This window comes from Triturus cristatus, chromosome 3_2 (assembly GCF_964204655.1).
Source record: "Triturus cristatus chromosome 3_2, aTriCri1.1, whole genome shotgun sequence".
Lineage (NCBI taxonomy): Eukaryota > Metazoa > Chordata > Amphibia > Caudata > Salamandridae > Triturus > Triturus cristatus.
In genome coordinates this window covers 545,706,358-545,729,224 of record NC_140584.1, presented here as the reverse complement: position 1 = coordinate 545,729,224, position 22,867 = coordinate 545,706,358, and positions in this window count along the sequence as shown.

Sequence of the window (22,867 nt, the reverse complement as noted above, 5' to 3'; positions counted from 1 at the left end):
GCATAACGTGGAGTGAGCAAAACTACGCGAACTCCACCGGCAAAGCGAACTTTGTCACCCACACCTACCTTTACATTCCCATCCAATCCTTGGATAAATGTAAAGATTGGCATGGTGATACCATTCAATGCATTTTCTGCTTAGAATCATTTTACTATTGTCTTAATATAGTATGTGGCAAGTAGTTAGATTTGTATCAGAACCAAGTTCTAATAAAGGTGTTGAATTCTTGAAGATGTATTCTCTACAAAGTCTGAGTTTTTTCTGTTGTAAATCGGCATCCAAATGGTCAGCTGTGGTGTTGTTTTTGAAGGCTGCAAGAGATAAGCATTTGAGGAGCTTGCTCTACCAGCCACAAACCAGTTGGTTAGTGGTGATTGTGAGGAGTATGCACACAGTGGATGAAGGTGAATGATTACATAACTGAAGAAGAAGTCATATGATCTAATGCTTTGGTTTTATCATACTACTCCTCAATCAGTTTGAATTATCGAGTGGGAGAAGTCCATTCTCCAAGCTATTCACAGTGTGGATCTCTAAATCGGTGAAAAGGGGTGTTTCACGGAGTTGGACAGTATTACCTGCAGTGCCATAGCCAGTGTGTCACGGGCCCTAGTGAAAGAAAGGGAATGGGTTCCCTGGCCACCGTTTGAACTGTATTTATTCTTATTTTACCCATCTTTCCACTTTCAATATCAATCAATCAATCAAACAAGATTCATAAAGCGCAGCTAATCACCCAAGAGGATTTTTAATTGAAATGTATCCATATATAGAGTACTTTTCTAATTTGTTTTAGGTTCAGAATATTTTGGTTGTTTTTTCTTTAAAAGAAATATAAAATCTTACTCAGCCTCTTCAGTGGCCTTTACACTAGTGACTCTGAGCTCGATCTGGAATGTTGACAGTGGGGTTTTGAGGAGGATAGTAAGGAGCCTGGATGAAGAGCAGTTTTACACTCAAAAATAATCTGAGTTCAGTTCTTGTGACTCAACAAACAGTAAAGCCGACGCGTTTCATCCTAATGCAGGACTTCTTCAGGGCACTAATTAATGATGGAATTCGAAGTTTACACTGAGCTGACAGGTCGTTATCCCGTCCGGCAAGATTTTGTATCTGGGTTCTAAAACTCGTCTTGGTCCGATCGCATCTAAATATTCACTGCCAAGTACAAACCACAGTAAAGAGAACCAAGCATGCCAGAGTTTAGGCTGTGATCTATTGCGGGATAAAAACTCTGTTTGTCCCACGTAAAATGAAAAAGAAATAAAAAGAAAAAATTTGAAGAATTTTCATTGTTGGATATGAACTTTACAAATGCAAATATTAATTTAATCATCTTGTGTGGTGCACCTGTGTTTTGATTTTACATGTCTGGATTCCTGAGGGAAGAAGCACTGTGACAGTGGGTGCTTTTCAGTGTGCACGCAAATCCCTATTAATATCTAAGGGATAGTACTGTGGGAGTGACATTAGGTTAGGTGGTGGCTATTAGAAGGTTCCACTGTTTCTAATTGTTTCTACACTCAAAAATAATCTGTCTAGGAAATAGGTATCTAATGCATGTTGTGGTGAATACAACACACTGCTGGCACTCTCTCACTCCCTGCACTTGACCATCAAAACAACAAACCAACAGGTGGGCCACTGTCAGTAGGACGTTTGCATTGTCAGACAACTGTCCAGTAGAATAAGGTCACTTTGTCTGAATATTTTCTATGTACTGAGAGACGAGGATCTGCAGCACACACAAGCCACACTGACACTGTTTCTTGCAAGCACTCAGTCAACAAACATATTGTTCATCATCACACAAGGCCAGACTCACAATGTCTCTCAGCTCCCAGCAGAATGAAGTGAGTGCTGCCTAGCAGCAGTGAAAGTAGCAGAGGTAAGCTGTGAGCGTCTTAGGTGAGGGGCACAAAAAGCCTGCCCACAACCATTAGCAGAAAATTCAAAGGCATTGTACTTTGACCCGGTGGAAATTTTGCACTGGAGTCGTAATGGTAAAACCCTCTCCCACCCTGACCTGTGGTACCGTTCTGCAAGAGGGTATTGCAGTCCATTGGAAGAAGAACTTAGAAGTTGTGTTGAAAAAGAATCAGAAGTTCAAGCTTCAATGATGGTGAGATGGTGTGGGGATAAATCTTGAAGCTCATGCATGTAATGAGTATGCTTGGTTTCTATCGTTTTCCAGAGATTGTGTTATGGGAGCTTCTGGGCCTGTGCACTAGGAATTCAGACATTTGGAAGCCGTGGTACTTGTGAACATGAGACATTAAGTAAGTAAGTAGATCAAACGTTCCTTGGTTTGGTTGATATCACTAAGCCATGATGGTGCCTGAATTAAAGATGGTCAGATTCAAGTTGTGATTCATTTTTTATCAGGTCAATTTGACTTGCGCTCGAGGGGATGATCCACAAGAAAGAACTGGAGTAGATTATGTTGTAGAGTTTTTGCCATGGCAGAGGATTAGGGGAGATGATGAAGAGTTCAGTCTTGAACTCACACTTGATAGGGCAGATGTGGTCCAATATCAGTGTTTACAGGTGTAATGTAAGGACTTTTATTACTAAATGTTGTTTTGTTCTTTGGGATCTGGTCAGGGTCAGAGGAGAGTAATAGTTATGATAGTAGGACTGGCCAAACCAGTCTAAGTTTGAAAGGAGACTAGGTAGGGAAATTGAGGCAGGCATCTTGAAGAGGGCAGCTATGAGATAGAAAGAGGACAAGAAGGGAAGTATCTTCATATATCTCAAGCTAATTCTGTTTATCAGTAATGAATGTGGACAGCCACGTTTGATGCTGTATTAGATGAGGTTGGGATGTCAATCCGTCATCCAAGGTTTTTGTGATAATAGTCTATCCATGTGGGTGATTTATATAGAGGTGCTGATCAGGCATACTGAGTTCCTGTTGTTCCTGAGCAGAACACAAATGGTTTGTCATATAGCGACTGTGTCAATCTGGTGGGTGAAGTACCTTCCCTTGGTCTTCTTGATTGATTTCCTGAATTAACGTTGAAGACTCTTGCAGGCCTACTTGTCTATCTTTGCCTGCCATAAACTGCCTACATTAATTATTATGACATGGGAAATATCTTTAATGACGTCCAGATGCAAATAAGATTAACTCATCTCTTTAGAGCAATGATGATGAAGTAGTTCAGTAATTCAAAAATAAACAAGTCAAATCCTGAAAACATGCTGCATTATCTATGCCTGGGATATAAAAATAGACATTCTCTGGCATGCAAAAATAGGAGGATGTTTGCCATGTTTTTAAACATAAATGTTTCTTTATGTTTACACCACGATATTAACATTCCAAGACATAGTTGTAGGCTAGCCCACTGCATTTCAACTGTTCTAGCATTGTACTGCCCCACTCATTAACACTTAAATACTGCAATTTGCCTTTCAGTTTATAATATCTATACACTTACACAGGTATTAATTTTATCCACTTATACCATATACTGCTTTTCATAAGGTCAAATATATATTTGAAACGTTATTTATTTTAAAAAGATTCCCTCACTTACCATATATTTCAACAGCTAAACAGGTGATTTGTTAGCATACAGTGCAACATCTAGTCTTGGTGGGCACATTGAATCTGATATTGAGAAAAACAAAATAAAGTTATAAGTAGAATGCTTGAATTAATCTCAGCCACTGGCACAGGAATTTGCTCTGGACCGCATTCCATCTGTCATTTGTTTTGCCTACAATATCACTCAAGGTGTGGAGCAGAATATGCAAATCAGCCTTAGTCCTGGCCCGATAGGAATTGTCCAGCCTGAACTGCAAGACCACGTCCTCTTTAAACAGGAACACAAACAGCCCCTTACCGGTTTCAGTCTGGTTGGTCCTCATCAGTAAGGTGCAGCTTAAGACCTATAGAAGGGAAAGCTATGGGACCCATCTCTGGCCTATCAAGCACACGTTTGCCATCATATTGAGGTAAACAACAAAGTGATAGATGCATTGCTTGAAACACTTCAGCCACTAATAAGTACCTTGGGAATCCAAGCACATTCAGGCACTTGCATCAAGGGGTATGCTTAGCGGCTTAGCAGCACAAACATCTCCTATCTTTCACAGCGCATGTTACTATGTATCACCACTGATTTATTTTTTTATATCTACCATATCTGCAAAGCTGTGTGTCATTTGGTTTAGCAGTTAGTACTAATGCACACAATTTAAAGTGCCCACTTTATAATTGTGAAAAAGTTTACAATTCTGAATTGCCTGGTCATTACTTGAGTAATAGTACACCTACCCCCCGACATTTCACAGAAGCTTTATTTATCCCACCTACATCTATCCACATTGTCACGGTACTCATCATAGAGTTACCAGGTAGTGTGCATGACTGTCAGAAAATTATTTCTTGCTTTGAAATCAGTTTTCATTTTAAAAGCTAATAGTAATGCATATGCACTTCTGTTGTCCGGGACATTCTGTTTGACCCCATACAATGTTAGGCTCAGACACATATTGCACATACATGAAAATGTTGCCTCTGTTCATCAAATGTCTTCGTTTGTTCAGCTGTAGTTGAATGGTGGGGTTCATACCTATATCTCAAAAAAATTATCATTTTGGTTCTCCTGAGCAGATTAGGAGGCATTCTCACTATCGACGAGCGCAGTATTTCCTAAGCAGATATATTGATTTCACTTCTAGAGGGTCCACAAATAGGCAAAGGGAAATCTCTACAAGAAGACCTATGGTACTTCTTACTCTACTAGACATGTTATGCATGTATTAATCCTTCTTGACCTATTCTTGAAATCATTTAAAATGGCTGTTTTTTGCTTCCCAACATCAGTGTGTCTATTTCCCTAAATTGTCTAGTTAGTCCATCTTTGATGAAAGATATTTTCCGGCTCGGTTTTTTAGCCCCTTAACATATCCATTTCCTACCTTAATAAAGATTGCTTCTGCATCTTAGGAATATCACTTTTATTCTCTGATTTAACTATTAACTTTGATTGAAAACAACGTTAGTTTGTTCTTCAACCATAAAAAATGTTTGTTGTTCTCACTTTTTTCTTTACTTTCACTCTGCTATGTTTGTATTATCACTGCTGCTCTTCAATGATAATGCTTCCCAGTCCTATCCTTTCAATAATGGATATTTGCATGGTAGTCCAATGAGAAATCCCCAAAAGTAGTAGCACCCATAGGTTTAAAGAAAAGGCCAATAGCAGAAGAGACCAAGATCCTATCAATGTTGCTATCGTTATCAGTAGAATATATCACTTTAGTTAAGGTTGAAGACAGAGAGAGCACCCCCTTCCTCATAACCTCACACCAATCCTTCCTAATAAAAAAACTCCCTCAAGAAATTCTATAATTCACGTTTAGAGCAGAGATTGAGAAGGAAAATAATCTCAACTCATGGGGCACTTGAATCGGAGGTATCAGGTTACAGGTCTGCACAGGGGGTTTTGAAGGTGTGAGGACCAACAAGGTTCCAGGTACAGTAAGAGCATGACACTTATGGACTTGTCGTTAGTTACACAGAGGTGCCGATCACGATCCGGTAAAAACCGGGTACGAACCGTCGGACGGAGCATATTCTCCGTCCGACGCGTACCCGGTCGTAAAAATATACAAACATGGAATTACGATTCGCACGGAAACACCATTTCCGTACGAATCGTACAAAACCACGACCGACGAAAATAAACATACAAATGTGATCCGGGAAAGCGCCGACGTGACGTCGGGACGCACGCAGCCTGCCATTCACGAACCAGGAATCACGATTCGCACCAACGTCATCCCGCACAGTGAATATTTTCCGGCAGCCAAAAACTGCCGGGAAATCAGGACGACGCGAACAAGGAGTACCTGTACGCGACGGACAGACATGGACCCGAACCTACGTGCCATCCCGGCCCTCATAGCAGTCGACCTCCTCTACAGGTTCGGACGCAGACGCCGCAGAAGGTCAGAACAACACCCAGGGGCAAAGGGGGGGGGGCAGGGGCAGGACACAAAACCCCCACCCAAGTCACAAATCATACATGCCCTGGACATACCTGACCCCCAGGCCCTGGTCACTACGAGGGGGTGGGGGCGTGTCCAGCAAAGCCAGCGTCCGCCACAACGGAAGTGCTTGACGACGCGAACAGGCAACACAACAATACAGGTACATCCCGTACCCACGCCTTAAGAGCGTAGGTACGAGTCGTACCATGCCCACACCTACGTCATCCCAACAATGGCGGGACGGCTGTACCCACGTGGCAAAGGCCTGGGTACGGCCCGCACAAGCATCACATAGCGTGGGGACGGATATGTACGGACCGTACCCCCACCCCCGTATGCATGGAGCATACACCCCACCCCAACAGTGTAAGTACGACCCGTACACTCACCCGCGTACCTATGGAGCGTACCCCCCACCCCAACAGTGTAAGTACGACCCGTACCCTCACCCGCGGACGTATGGAGCGTACCCCCACCCCAACCCTGTATGTACGGACCGTACCCCCACCCCAACAGTGTATGTACGACCCGTACCCTCACCCGCGGACGTATGGAGCGTACCCCCACCCCAACAGTGTATGTACGACTCGTACCCTCACCCGCGGACGTATGGAGCGTACCCCCACCCCAACAGTGTATGTACGGAGCGTACCCCCACCCCAACAGTGTAAGTACGACCCGTACCCTCACCCACGTACGTATAGAGTGTACCCCCACCCCAACAGGAGGGGTGGGTGCAGAGTCTTCCCAGCAGTGCCTAGACACAGGAGGGGTGTGTGCAGAGTCCTCCCAGCAGTGCCCAGTTACAGGAGGGGTGGGTGCCTATCACTCCCAGCAGTGCCCAGACACAGGAGGGGTGGGTGCAGAGTCCCCCAGCAGTGCCCAGACACAGGAGGGGTGTGTGCAGAGTCCTCCCAGCAGTGCCCAGACACAGGAGGGGTGGGTGCAGAGTCCTCCCAGCAGTGCCCAGACACAGGAGGGGTGTGTGCAGAGTCCTCCCAGCAGTGCCCAGAGACAGGAGGGGTGGGTGCAGAGTCATCCCAGCAGTGCCCAGAGACAGGAGGGGAGGGTGCCTATCACTCCCAGCAGTGCCCAGACACAGGGGGGGTGGGTGCAGAGTCCTCCCAGCAGTGCCCAGACACAGGAGGGGTGGTTGCAGAGTCCTCCCAGCAGTGCCCAGACACAGGAGGGGTGGGTGCCTATCACTCCCAGGAGGGGTGGGTGCAGAGTCCTCCCAGCAGTGCCCATAGACAGGAGGGGTGGGTGCCTATCACTCCCAGCAGTGCCCAGACACAGGAGGGGTGGGTGCAGAGTCCTCCCAGCAGTGCCCAGACACAGGAGGGGTGTGTGCAGAGTCCTCCCAGCAGTGCCCAGACACAGGAGGGGTGGGTGCAGAGTCCTCCCAGCAGTGCCCAGACACAGGAGGGGTGGGTGCAGAGTCCTCCCAGCAGTGCCCAGAGACAGGAGGGGTGGGTGCAGAGTCCCCCAGCAGTGCCCATGGGAAAAAAAAGGGTGGAGTACCCACAGATCCAATTGCCACAATTGTCAGTCAGGTGCACAAAGACCCTGCAGTACATGTAACACATGTGTGCGGGGCTGGGAGTACACACATGCATACAGCCTAAAAGGGAACATGTCCACATGAAGTCATGTCAACAGACTACATACACAAGTACAGTGATCACCAAGGATGCCACGAATGCTGCAGGTGGAGACATCGCTCTGCATGCATGGCCAAAGTTGAAGGGGTCCGTCACACACCCAGCTAATGTAGACACAGCTCAGCGCAAAATATTGGGAACACCCTGCAGGGAAGATGTCAGGGTACACAGAGGAAAGAATACACCTTGGGACAATTTCACCATGCAGTAACTGCTTACATGAACAGAGAAACCTAGCTAACACCTTGTGATGGCACACAGATACCAGGGTACCCCCTATGACCAGCACACTACTACATTTCCCACACACCCAACACATGATCACCACCCAAAATCATGTAGCAGCCCCACCAACAGCAACACCACAAAAGCAGTAGTGTTCTATGGGAAAAAAAGGCTTTATTCAGCATTTCCAAATAAAGTGTGTGTGGATAAAGTTCAATATTTACAAAGCCCATAGGGCAGTCCATGAGTCACAGCTGGATGGGGGACACAGTGGGACGCGTGTCCCCTAGCTTGCCTGCACAGTCAGACTCCTTCGTCTTCCACAGCGGGGAGGGCATCATGTGGGGGGGAAGGACCAGGCACCGCAGGGACATGAGGGCGAAGGGTAGGCGTCGTGGGTGCAGGGATGGAGGACTCCACCACAGGGGGTGGGGCAGGGCCAAAGGCGGAGGCCAGGATGTCGCTGCACACCTTAGCAAGGTCCTCCAGAGACTCCCCTGCACCCGAAGGAACCACAGGCCCCAAGGAGGGGGGGGGGCGGAGGGATGGGTCGCAGCGCCACTGGGGGAGGGTGTGGACAGGGGGGGGGACTCAACCACCCTGACCGGGGACTCCCTTGACCGCTTGCGGGGTGGTGTCACAGTGGGGCTCAGGGACAGAGCGGCCATGAAGGAGTCCTTGCCGAACATGTGGCCAGGAGAGCTGAGGGGAGGGGATTTGGAGGGAGTGGATTTGGTGGAATGCGGACTCCCACTCTGGCTGCGTGACTTACGTTTGCCCCACGACCCAGTGGGTGTGCCTACTTCACCCTGTGTGTGCGTGCCAGGAGGTGTGCGCATGACCTTCCGTGATGGTGTGGTGCCTGTGTCTGTTGTAGTGGGTGCATGCTGACGTCTGGGTGTACGTGGGACAGGCATGGGAGTGGGAAGTGTGGATGGGTCAGGGGTAGGGGGTTGGACGTAGCACTGCAGTAGACCCACTGCTGCAGTCAGTGTGGAGTCAATGGACCTCAGCAAGTTGCGTTGGTCAGCCTGCGATGAAAAAATGCCCTCCAAGTATGCCTCCATGTTGTTCAGCACTTGGCTGTGGCCATGGAGGACATTAAGGATCGCAGCCTGACCAACCTGCAACTGCCGTTGGATGTCCACAGACTCGGCATTGGCGGCAGCAGTGGAGACAGGGGCAGGGGGTGCGGTGCCTGGCAGGAAGGAGACATGTGGTGACCGTGCACGCTGGGAAGGGACACAAGCAAGTGGGAGGCGGCTGATGGCAATGGAGGGGGCGGGGTGAGATGTAGTGCCGCTGTCAGCTGCTGGTGCAGCCTCCGCCCACTCGGAGAGATCATCCTCGGACCCGTCAGCTTCATATTCTGTCGTGCCAGTGGACAGGTCCTCGGCCTCACTCTCCTCCGCCTTAGTACCACTCAATGTGTCAGCCACGATGTCAATGCTGGCACTGGTGCTCGGTCCCTCCGCTCCGTCTGTGCTCATGTCTCCCTCCGTGTCCCCCGACGATGCTGTGGGCAAGGTGAAGAGACAGCAATTAATCACACACCTGTATACATATGTCACATGAGTCCAATCTACATAGGTTACAGTGCATAGCCTGCAAAGAAAGATCAGTAACATCTACAAAACAAGGTACAGATGTAGGGCATGCAACACACAATTGGTTGACCCACCATGCCACTGAAAATCCATGGAGAGCATGACACAATAGCAAATGACATGAAATGGAGTTTGACATAGGAGCCAGGCCCTGGGGACTATCCAGCACTGCATCTGCACCACACAGCGGTGCCGAAAAGAGGGATGAGCAGGGACCATATCCATGAACTTGAGGCACATGCTGCATAGGTAATACTGAAAACATGCCCACCATGACTGGCTCACTGCACCTTGAGTGTATGTCCAGACCAACATCACACACTGGCCAGACCTAGCAAGGAGAATTCTGGTTTTGACATGTAGGCTTGGCCCGCACCAACCACCCCCTACATGAGACAATTTGTTGAGACACAGGTGGCACTTACATCTCTTAGTCTGGGTGAAATACACAGGGGCTGCATAAATGCAAGATTGGACGCCAAATACCCAAGGTGCGCCTGTCCAAATAATCATGTACAAATGGCCATCATCAGATGATTGTAACAAGACACACAGGCACTGGCCACTGTGAGTATGAACAAGGAAAATCAGGTCAGGCTGTAGAGTGGACACTTGTACTACATTTCACATCAATATACATGGTGCCAGGGGACAATGGCACAGAGCACAACCTATGCTGTAGACACTGAGAGTGTCCACGTTTTGTGATGACACACATGACACCTATGAAAATATGCCCCAGGGGACAGTAGTGGCCACACAACTCCATGGTCCTGAATGGGAATGACTGCAACACACGCCACCATCCCTGCACTATGCGTATCGCACACTCATGCACATCATGTCACAGGCCACAACATAGGACATGCGCGCTGTAAGGCATGACACTTGAGAGACTAACTCCCATGTCTGGACTCAGCATCAGTGCCAACTGACATGGAACCCACATGTACTGAACTGGACAGGGCACAGGCAAGGTCCCAAAACCTGTTACACACCACCCCCACACATGATGCTAAAGGCATAGTTCACGTGGAGAAAGCGCCAGCCTACATTACCTTGTGAAGGAGTGACTACACACAGACCAGGGAACACATTGCAAGGAGGGGAAGGGAGGCATGAGAGCACCGCTATACTGTGGGTAACAGGATCTGCACAGCACCTTTAAACCCTGGCTGTCTATCCATGCAACTGTGCACTTACAAATGCTGGTGACACACAACAAACACACATGTACCTACCCCCTTCCTGCTGCTGCTTCTCCTGTAAGCGCCTCTCCAAGTCTGGAAATTCCACGCTTGTGGATGTGGGTCAGACGGCGGCGCCCGCTGTTCTTATGGGTCTCAGGTGAGTCCCCCAGCAGGACCCGTGCGATCCTCCGCATCCAGCACCAGATATCCTGCCAGCGTTTCCTCACCTGGGCCAGGCGCCGCTTGTGACCATCCGCACTCCTCACATCACTGACGGCGGTCAGCCATACTGCTTCTTGGCAGAGGTGCCTACCTGTGAGGATGAACAAGTGACACTACATCAATACACCAGGCACGTGTCACAGAGAGACATATTAGAACAAATTTGCTGTTTACAACAAGGCATAGTATGCATCCAACGCATTGCACCTTTGTCATAGGGACATGATCCTCTGGGGAAGGGCAAAAGCAGTACGTGCCATTGAAAGTAAACAGGTGGAATGAGGGCAACTACACAATCAATGATCCAGGCTCACACTGTGCATCACAAGCTACACCAGGATAATGTGCAGCACCTCTAAGCAGTCACATGCCACAGGCCACTGACGCTACCGCAGCAGAGTACACAGACACACACAGGCACAGGACATTCACCTGGCATTGCCAAATGCAGCGACAAACCTCATTCTGCACATGTGCCACTAGACGGGGGGGCTCACAGGTGTGGGGCTGGCTCTGCACGTCAGACACACAGCACTGCTCCCTGCTCACATCAGATGGGCAGGGTATATCCATCCCTCATGCAGCCCGGGTGCTACACTCCACATATGCACCCACCCACATGACAGGGGACTTACACACACACTGATGTCCAGGGTACGAACACATCATGTGGACACTCTCAGCACAGGTACACAGAACTAACACACATCTGTGGGTACAGTCACCTGTCACACTGGACTGACCCCATAATCACATGAGGACTGTAGAGGCTACATTCCCAGGAGGACAAGACAGGCAGAATGTGGCATGCACCATGCAGTGATTGTCACAGTAAACACTATGCAAGTGAGGACGGCAGACATGCACCACAGCATGCTCTGGCTGGGAGACATCAGGCATTCCCCCCCTGGGACCCCCCCTACAGTACATAGCATGTGTGTCACACCTGGACACAATGGCAGAAGTCACACTCACAAAAAAGGGACACAGTCTGTGCTAGTGGACTCTGCACTCACCTGATACCCTGGTCGCCCATACAGCAGGGGGTACTGTGGGAGGATCACATCCAGCAAAGCCAGGTTCTCCTCCAGGGTGAAAGGCTGTGACCTCTCCACAGACCTTGACATGGTTCCAGGGAATCAGTAGCAGCAGCTGGGTCGTCGAATACAAAGATGTGCAGGCAAGTGCTCCCTCATGGGACCTGGCTGCCTTATATCTGCCTTGCTGGCCTGTTTCATGCACAGGAGTACAGAGTGATTGGTCACTCACATTTGCATCCTATGTTTCCTCCAATCCCTTCAAACCTAGCACAGTCAGTGGGTTCTTATTGTGTTTTTTTCTTGAACATGATGTCAACTCCAGAACCACATTGCAACAAAGTAGATTCATTCAAACTGACTACTGCTGTGCACCTGCTTAAAAAAATTCAAACTTTAAACTTGGTCTCCATGACAACCAGCATGCATGTAGGCCTTTATACATGTCCCTCATGTGTCCCCTATGTAATTTGGAGCTTCACACACAGGTACGGTGCGTCCCGGGGCCCTAGGGCACCCCAAATGCATATCAACGGCCCGTAAGGGCGTGTGTACGGTCCGTACCACTATGAGTACGCATACGCGATAACACCCATAGTGATAGTGAGCGTACAGGCGTGTGTACGGTCCGTATCACTATGGGTGTTCTCGCGTATGCGTACTCATAGTGATAGTGAGCGTACAGGCGTGTGTACGGTCCTTACCACTATGAGTACGCATACGCGAGCACACCCATAGTGATACGGACCGTACACACGCCTGTACGCTCACTATCACTATGAGTACGCATACGCGAGAACACCCATAGTGATACGGACCGTACACAAGCCTGTACGCTCACTATCACTATGGGTACATATACGGCAGCACTCCCATAGTGATAGGGAGCGTACACAGGCCCTCTGAGCGAAAGTACGGTGCTTTTCACACATCACAGTGGTGACAGGCAGCACACAGGAAGGAATAGGGATGACATACTTGTCCATGGATGGACATCGAGGCATTGTCTGGGCTGTACTACATGTGTGGGGCACAGGTGTGAAAGGCTGTGATGTGGCACATTACTCCTGAGTGGAGAAGGCACCAGATGTATGATGAGATGTGTACAGATGTTATGTGTGACGGTGCAATGTGTGCCAGGCATGCCCTTAACTCCTTTGACATGTGTGCATGTCGTACTGCACACTTGGGATGAGCGTCACTGGCGTGGCACAGTCAACAACGCACGCAACTGTCCCCTGATGGCCGCTACTGGGGTTACTACACCAGAAATGTGACTACCCACGGTGCACGATGTGACTATGTCATGTATGTGTGGGGGGTGGCCATTTGCTTGATGTTGGAGATCCCTCAAAAGCATCAGCTGTTGCAGCAACCAACATGTGTCTGTGTGTAGATGGACATGGCACACTGTTACGCACACCAGGCCACATGTGGTATCGGATGTGAGGTGCGTATGTATGCATGGGACACGGAGTAGCATAACAAGGACATGTCTGCATCCTCTCTATGAATGTGTGGTGAGTCATTACATGTACACCTTATTGGCAAGGTGTGTGGGCTGTCCTAGTGTAATGTCATCTGACCTGTGGCTCCAGTGTTCTGCTACCAGTCTCTGCAATCGACATCCTACTTCTGCTGATGTGTTGATGTATGTCACTCCTGTGTTGCGTCTGGCTGTTCACTACACTGGGACACAGCTAATCCCATGCCATGGCATGTGGAGGCTCACAATCTCAGTGTGTAGCTGGGTCTTGGTAGGAGTGTCATCGAGCAGCCATACGTGTCAAGGGCATGTGGCACTTACATCACTCCGTATGTCGCATATGTGTATTGACAGATTAAAATGTGCTCAGCACCCACAAATTGTTGTAGTAGTGCACTCACTCTTCCTTGTCACTTCCAAATTACTGCAGAGCGCCGCCTCTTCCCCGAGCAATTCCGGACTTGGCTGACATGCGGGAGAATGACTGTATCCGGTGCTACCGCTTCCCCCAACCGTTGATTCTGGAGTTGACGGCGAGGCTGGCACCACACCTGCAACCGCTGCACCGGTATCCTACGGCACTGACACCCAAGCTGAAGGTAATGGCAGCCCTACATTTTCTTGCCACGGGTACCTTTCAAAATACCATTGCTCATGTTGGTGGCATGTCCCAGAGCATGTTCTGCCGTGTGCTGCATGATTTCTTAGAGGCCATGTTGCTTCACCTGGATGAGTTCATCCATTTCCCAACCCCTGAAATGTTGACTGGGGTCAAGCGTGGATTCTATGCCCTGGGAGGGATGCCCCATGTCATTGGGACACATGTGGCTTTGGTACCACCACAGGCACAGGAGGTAGCGTACAGGAATCGCAAACACTACCACTCCATCAATGCCCTTGTGGTGTGTCTGTCCAACATGGTGATTTCACATGTCTGTGCTCGTTTTCCAGGATCAGCACACGATGCCTACATCATGACTGCGTAGCAGGGTGCCTGAAATGATGACGCAGCTGCGCAACGAACGAGCATGTGTTGTTGGTGGGTACACTCTGTCTGTCCTGTATTTTGCGTAGACTTCCAGCACGACCGCTTCTCCTGTCCTACTTATGTCCATGTGCTTTCCATGTAGGGGACGCTGGCTATCCAAACATGCCATGGCTGATCACACCTCTCAACAACCCCATCACGCCGGCCCAGCTCCGCTACAACACCGCCCATGTCCGGACAAGGCGAGTGATAGAGAGGACATTTGGCCTCCTGAAGAGCCGATTCCGATGCCTCCACAAGACCGGCGGCACCCTCCCATATGCCCCGGCGAAGGTCTGCAAAATCTTCATGGTCTGCTGCATGCTGCACAACATGGCAGTTGAGAAAGCTGTGCCACTGATCCTGGATCAAGATGATCAGGACCATCCACCCGTGGAGGACGAAGGTCTTGGCAATGGGGCTAGTGATGTGGAGGATGTTGTTCCGCAAGAGGACATCCGGACTCGGCTAATACGCGACTTCTTTGCTTAGTGGTAAGTACCAGTGTCTGTGTGTGCACGCATTGGTCCCTGTGTGGCATGTGTTGCGATGTGTGTGTCCATCTGCATGTATGGCACGTGAGTCAGAGGTGTGTGTGGATGTGTCACTGGAGTGATGGTGCCAGTGATGTGTATTTCCCCAGTCATAATTGTGACCTAGCATGTTGTCATCCTTACATGTGTCGAGTACATGCACATGCAAGTGGCTGTGCTTTTTGTGGCTGACTTCTTGTGTGTCTCTCTTCCCCAGGTACTTGCGCATGCCGTCTGCTGCTTGCATTGTTGTGGCACTGCTATTCCTCATGGACACGTCATCGTGTGCTGACTCAGCGTTACACTCACGGACAAGTTTGGAAGTCTCCTTAGGGTAAGGGATGCATCAGGGGTGTATTGGGTGTGGCAGTTGTTTACGATGTTTGCACACTGCCCCAGTCGATGTTTGGTTCCTCTGCAGACATGTCGCATCACCATGGTACACATTATATGCAGCTGGGTACACCTGAATAGATGGTCAGACTTGTTGACAGTCATCAGTGATGGGATTGTGGAATGTGATGATGGCATCAATGTGTGTTACACTGCCCTCGGACACTTACGGTTTGCATTGGCTTGACATGGTGTGGGACTTCCACATCAGCGGATCAATGGTGTATGGCAGTCTCTCCGTGAGCAGCAGGGGATTTTTAGCTGTTAGCCGACACTTGTGTGCCAGTTCCATGGCTATCACGGATTTGTGCTGCAGAAGGGGGGTTCCAGTGTTGGACCCACATGTTACTCCACATGACCCGTTCATGTGTACTCCGAGTTGCCTCTGCAATCCCGAATACATGACTAATAAAGGTGTCCCTATGTCTCCAAGGTGCCTCTTCTCAGTCAATGCTGGTGTGTTGCCACGGTGCATCCGGCATGTCTGGCATGGTTTTCCGTGATAGTGGCTATGTGTATATGTGTAGAGTAGCAAGATGCAAGCTGTTTGTGTGGGATTAGACTGTGTATTGTGCATGATTTCCATGACTGTGTGGGTATTGTGACATGTGCCATCCCCATGCATCCAACGTTGGCCAGGCCACCATTCTCTGCATCCACCTGACTCAAGCTAGCAGGACATGGTTCTGCCACCTGTCCACACATACCTGGGTGCCCCACAGGACACTCCACATGATCCCTGACCTCTGCGCATGGCTGTCGCTGTACTCAAGATGTCTGTCGGCACGGTTGTGCGGCCACCCCCTCAGCTGGTTGGGCCCATCACGGGTGTGTATGGTGCTCCATGTCTGTCTTGCCTAATACAATGTGACCCATGTGTGTCCTGTGCCAGACTCAGGCCCCAGGGTGTGGATGGTTGAAGTCAAATGAGAACTCAGGCATGGTTAGACTTTACAAGACACATGTAAGGTAATAATGCAATAAGTAGGCATCTTCTCTTTATGGTGTGACTTTTTATTTTGGTTGGGGTAGGGGGGGGGGGTTTGACATGAGGGGCTTTCCGGGTGTGTGGAATCCAAAGTTCACTAGGGGAGTTGGTGTCCTTGCCATTTGAAATCCTCAGAGTCCATGCCACAGTCTTTGTCAACATTGGTCAGACACTGACCAGCAAGTCCATGTGGCAGAGAATGTCTTTTGCTGCTGTGCTGCTGTTGCTCCAGTGGGCCAGGTGCCAGGCCAGGTGTCCTGGGAGATGGTGCTGTTGTTCGACCCTCACGGTCTTTTCCGTGGACGACCCGCCCTCCTGCGGGGACCCTCAGAAGCAGGCCGTGACGATGTTTGGGATGCTCCGTCGGATGTCTCCTCCTCCTCCTCCTGATCCCTCCCTGTGGGTGGTGATGTTCTACGCCTGATGGCACAGGGAGGGTTGCCCATGTTGTCGGCTATCCGACGGAGTGTACTGTGAATTCCCGTGAACACCGTCACGAGCTCAGCCTGTCTGTCCTCCATCCGCCGTTGGTGTCGCAGTAGACAGGCATGTTGCTCCGCATGTTGCTGGGCCTGCTGGGTCTTGATCTCTTCGAGGATGGACACAACCTGGGCCATGCCCGTGGTGTCCTGCCGGTATGTGTCCAGGATGTTTCGGACATGGGAATATACCGGTTCCCCAGCCAACAGGTCAGGCTCGCGCCTCCGCCATTCTCCACTCCCACCACCCCTGCCCACTTGCACCTGGCCTGCCATTGTGGGCACATCGGGTCTCTGGGACCCCTGAGGGGTGGCATTGGCGTTGTCGCCTGCCTCCTCCTGAGTGCCCGGGACACCGTGTCCCTCCTGGCCAGCCTGGCTGCATTGTGGTGGTGGGGCAGGGATCCTGGGTGTCTCCTGGGATGTGGCAGGAGTGGGGGTGGTGGTTGGCCCAGTTGTACCTGACGCAGGTGCTGCAGGTCGTTGGACACCAGAGGGGCCAGGTTGGTCGGGGTCGGGTTCGTCCACAGAGTGGTGAGAGTCGTCGCTGCCGGTGGCTCCGTCATCCTGCCAAGCCGGGTCCTGTGAGTCGTCCTCCCCAGTGTTGGGGGGTGATCCACGACGTTGACCTGTGTGTGAGAGAGACAATGTTAATTTTGTTCCATGCAACATCCATGTTTCATTGGTTTCTAAGTTGGCACATTTCCTCTGGGAATTTGGATATGTCTTGCATTCCACTCACAGTGCACTTTTGCATGGGTATGTCCCTTGGCCACAGCTTTTGCGACTTTACCTATGTATGGCACAGTCTTACTTGCTGCGTCAATTGTGACTGCAGTCAGCAGTGGAGTGGGCAGGTGTGGCGAGCCATGCATTGGCGCCTTCCGTGTTGCACTGTACGTGGGCACATGGAGTGGTTCCACACACTTAGATAATGCAGGTAGCTGTCGTTGTGCTCGTGCACAGGTTGTGACATGGCCCTGTGTTTTGCCATGGAGAAGAGGGGGGGTTCTGGCACTGGCCACCCTTGTCTACATGCACGCAGTCCACCTGCTGACGAGCAGACATTCCCACACCCCACAAGGCTGATTTGCTCTCCCTGTGTGTCCCTTTCTCGCTCCCTCTCTGTCCCCCTCTCCCTCCCTCTGTGTGTCAGCCTCCTCCCTCTGTCCGTCTCCCTGTGTCTCCCTCCCTCTCTGTCCCCCTCTCCCTCCCTCTGTGTGTCACCCTCTGTCACCTCAGCCCAGCTTCCTGGGCACACACTGTTAGCAGATCTTTGAATGGCCCTTGGATTGTTGATGTGAGTTTGTTTCTGATCTGCAGGCACCCATTGGGTGTAGTGTCTGTGTGTGCGCTGCTGCTGTGGTGGTGTGTGCTGCCACTCTTTCACAGTGTTGGCTGTTCATTAGCTGCTGTCATGTGCAAGGACGTGCCGTCACCCCCATGTGTTAATGCAAGGCGTCCGCCATTTGCTGGCAAGTCTTTTCTGTGTGGGGACACACTGTTTGTCTGGCTGTGACCTAGGCCATATGGGCAGGGGGCATTGTTGTCTGCTTCTGAGTTGCACTATGTGATTTTTGGGGCCCACACTCCCGCCATCCGGCTTACCGTGTCTTGTGTTGGTGTTTTCTGTGGCCTGTGACTTTGCATTGTCCAGCTGGGTGCATGGGGCATGGTGGCGCCAGTGGCATGTGCGTGTTCATGGAGTGTGGTTGAGTCATGCGATAGCTTGGGGTGGTTGCGTGCCTGTTTGTGAGTTTGGTTGTGGATGACGTTCCCCCCATGTGAGGTGAGTTGTTTGTGTACTCACCCGGGTCTCGGAGTCCGTCTAATCCGTCCACTGCCACCACCGGCAGTATGACCATCACCCTCTCCTCCCAGGGATGGTATTCTACGCGTCTGTGGGGCGGCCCTCCTCCGGTGACGTTGGCCTGGTTGTGTTCGTCGGTCATTTTGGCTCGGACCCTCCTCCGCAGATCGTACCACCTGGCTTGGCATTCATGCCTGGTCCTTCTGGTGTCCGCAACAGCATTCACAGCATCGACAATCGTCTGCCACATGGCTGTTTTTTCTGAAATGCTGGTCTGTCTGACCAATGTTCCAAAGAGTTGTGGCTCGACTCTGAGGATTTCATCGACAAGGACCTCCAACTCTCGGCTAGTGAACTTTGGATTCTTGTTAGTGGGCATGGTGAGGGGTGTGGGTGTGGATGGTGGGGGGGGTGTGTGGATGGTTGTGGGTGTGTGGGTGTGGTTGTGCAGGTGTGTGTGTGAATGTGATGAGGGGGTGTTTGTGAAGGTGTGTGTGTGAAGGTGTGCAAGTGTAAGGTGTAGTAAAGGTTCTAGTATGGTGCTGTGGGTTGTGTGTGGGGTCTGGCAGCAGTGAGTCTGTTGCAAAGGCTCATGGTTTGTGTGTGTGGGCCCTTTTTATTGGTCCATTGGTGGGTGTGGCTGTGTTTGAAGTTTGGGTGGGTGTGTTATAAGGAGTGGTTGTGTTTTGGGCCTCTGTTTGGGATTTTGGCAGTTGCAGGTCAGTGAATGTGTTGTTTTTGTGCTTGTTGGACATGTTTAGTGGCTTTGTGCCATTCGAATGGTGTATTCTTGTGTTGTTTTGCTTTGTCCTGGTTGTGTACGTGCGTTTTTAACGTGTGTACGGTGTGTACTTCGGGCATTTTGTTGTACAGTGCTGTCCTTGTGTCTGGCTTGGTACGACTCGTACATGCGCGATGTTGTGTGAAGGTGCTGGTGTTGGGGCCTGGGGTGCGCTCCGTACTTAGAATGTTGGGGTGGGGGTACGCTCCGTACATAAATGGTTGGGGTGGGGGTACGCTCCATTCGTACGCGGGTGAGGGTACGGGTCGTACATACACGGTTGGGGTGGGGGTACGGTCCATGCGTACGCGGGTGCGGGTACGGGTCGTACATACACTGTTGGGGTGGGGGTACGGTCCATGCATACGCAGGTGGGGGTACGCGTCGTGCATACACGGTTGGGGTGGGGGTACGCCCCATGCATACGCGGGTGGGGGTACGCGTCGTACATACATGGTTGGGGTGAGGGTACGGTTCAAACATACACGGTTGGGGTGGGGGGACCGGTCGTACATACATGGTTGGGGTGGGGGTACGCTCCATGCATACGCGGGTGAGGGTACGGGTCGTACATACACTGTTGGGGTGGGGGTATGCTCCATACGTACGCGGGTGAGGGTACGGGTCGTACATACACTGTTGGGGTGGGGGTACGCTCCATGCATACGCGGGTGGGGGTACGCGTCGTACATACACGGTTGGGGTACGCTCCATGCATACGCGGGTGGGGGTACGCGTCGTACATACACGGTTGGGTTGAGGGTACAGGTCGTACATACACGGTTGGGGTGGGCGTATGCTCCATACGTACGCGGGTGAGGGTACGGGTCATACATACACGGTTGGGGTGGGGGTACGCTCCATGCATACGCGGGTGGGGGTACGCGTCATACATACACGGTTGGGGTGGGGGTACGCTCCATGCATACGCGGGTGGGGGTACGCGTCGTACATACACGGTTGGGGTGAGGGTATGGGTCGTACATACACGGTTGGGGTGAGGGGACCGGTCATACATACACGTTTGGGGTGGGGGTACGCTCCATGCATACGCGGGTGAGGGTACGGGTCATACATACACGGTTGGGGTGGGGGTACGCTCCATATGTACACGGGTGAGGGTACGGGTCGTACATACACGGTTGGGGTGGGGGTACGCTCCATGCATACGCGGGTGGGGGTACGCGTCGTACATACATGGTTGGGGTGGGGGTACGCTCCATGCATACGCGGGTGGGGGTACGCGTCGTACATACACGGTTGGGGTGAGGGTACGGGTCGTACATACACGGTTGGGGTGGGGGTACGCTCCATACGTACGCGGGTGAGGGTACGGGTTGTACATACTCGGTTGGGGTGGGGGGACCGGTCGTACATACACGGTTGGGGTGGGGGTACGCTCCATGCATACGCGGGTGAGGGTACGCGTCGTACATACACGGTTGGGGTGGGGGTACGCTCCATGCATACGCGGGTGGGGGTACGCATTGTACATACACGGTTGGGGTGAGGGTACGGGTCGTACATACACGGTTGGGGTGGGGGTACGCTCCATACGTACGCGGGTGAGGGTACGGGTCGTACATACACGGTTGGGGTGGGGTGACCGGTCGTACATACACGGTTGGGGTGGGGGTACGCTCCATGCATACGCGGGTGAGGGTATGCGTCGTACATACAAGGTTGGGGTGGGGGTACGCTCCATACGTACGCGGGTGAGGGTACAGGTCGTACATACACGGTTGGGGTGGGGGTATGGGTCGTACATACACGGGTGGGGATTCGACTCGTACATAGGAGGGCTGGGGGGGTGTTGGGCGCGTATGCGGGCACATGTCTCCATGGTTGCTATGGGAGTTCGGTGCGGACGGTGTTTTTACCATACGGTTGTAACATCGGACGCACGGGATGGATCGTGATTCCGCGGTCGGACTTCACTTTTCACATTTGTACGGTAAATCGTCCGAGGACGTGTCGGACACATTTTCCGACCCGAGGACGTGTGGGGAATAATTCCCAATGCGGTTCGTATGGACTTTTTACCATGCGAATCGTGATTGGCAGTTTGTACGGCACTTGTACGATTCGTACGGTAAAAAGACCGGATACGAGTCGTACGGTGAATTTTTTTACCGGATCGTGATCGGCACCAGAATGTTCTATCCACCCAGGTAGAAACCTCCTTCTGAGCACCTATGTAAGGAGAGAGCCCAGAGTCACAATAGAAACTTTCAAATCATCAACATTATGAGGCCCACCCTTCTGGGCATTTGAGAGGGGCTCTGCAACAGGGGGCAAGGCAGGAATAATGTAAAAAATGGTAATACAAATCCCCCCAAAAATGCAGTATAAGGACAATAAGGATGTGCTAATAGTCAACACAAGGACAACGTACAAATTGGATTATATACTTGACATTAAACCAATCATAAATATGTTGGTATCTCAACAGATTATTACAACTGGCATACACATACCTACATTTGGCATCACAAGAGTAAACGAGAAAAGGGTTCATAATGACAAAGCAGCACCCAGAAGACCCATTGCACAATCTCAGACACTTTAATGTCAGGGTTCAATGTTGCTCTAAGATACACACAGGAGCTACAGTGACAACAATAAGCTAAAAGAGCTAGTTCTCTTAAGGATGCCAAGAGTTTTTGGGAAGTCATAAATCACCCCTTTTTTCAAATGATGTAAGGAGTATGGTTTCGTCAATACCGGGGGAAGTTTGGGAATCCCATTTTTTAAACATATTCAACCCACATGGTGTCTCACCACAAGAGCAAAGAGATGGAGTAGTATATAACTTACAAACTGCATTCCAACTTGGCTCGTCTCTGACTTTATGTGAGGTTGAGGATGCTTTGGCAAAGGGTATTTCTGCGAAAGCCCTAGGTCCTGTTGGGGTGCCCTTGGACTTGTTTAAAAGCAATCCTCAATTATGAGCACCCCTGATGGGTAATGTTTTTAAAGCAGTAATAGTGGGTTGTATTCCTTCATCATGGAAAGAGGCAGTAGTGGTACTGATCTACAAAAAAGGCAACAGGAATGACCCTGTATGCTCCAGGCCTATTTCTTTAACCCCTTCGGTGCTCATGACGGAACGGTTCCGTCATGAGCCACGGTTGAGCTGTGCTCATGACGGAACCGTTCCGTCATGACCACGCCCGCGCAGGAATAGATCAGCACAGCAGGGGAATCCGTCCAGCATGGAAGGGGTTAATTGACGCAACATGCAAAGTCCTGGGGAGGGTAATTCTTGTACGCCTGGAGTCTTGGGCTAATGCCGCTGGACTCATATCTAACACACAATATGGCTTCAGGGGGGGGATGGGAACTAATGAACAGTGCCTCAACTTGTCCCTGATTATGGGTAAGTACACGAAGGCCAGGAGGGGTCAATCCACCAGGCC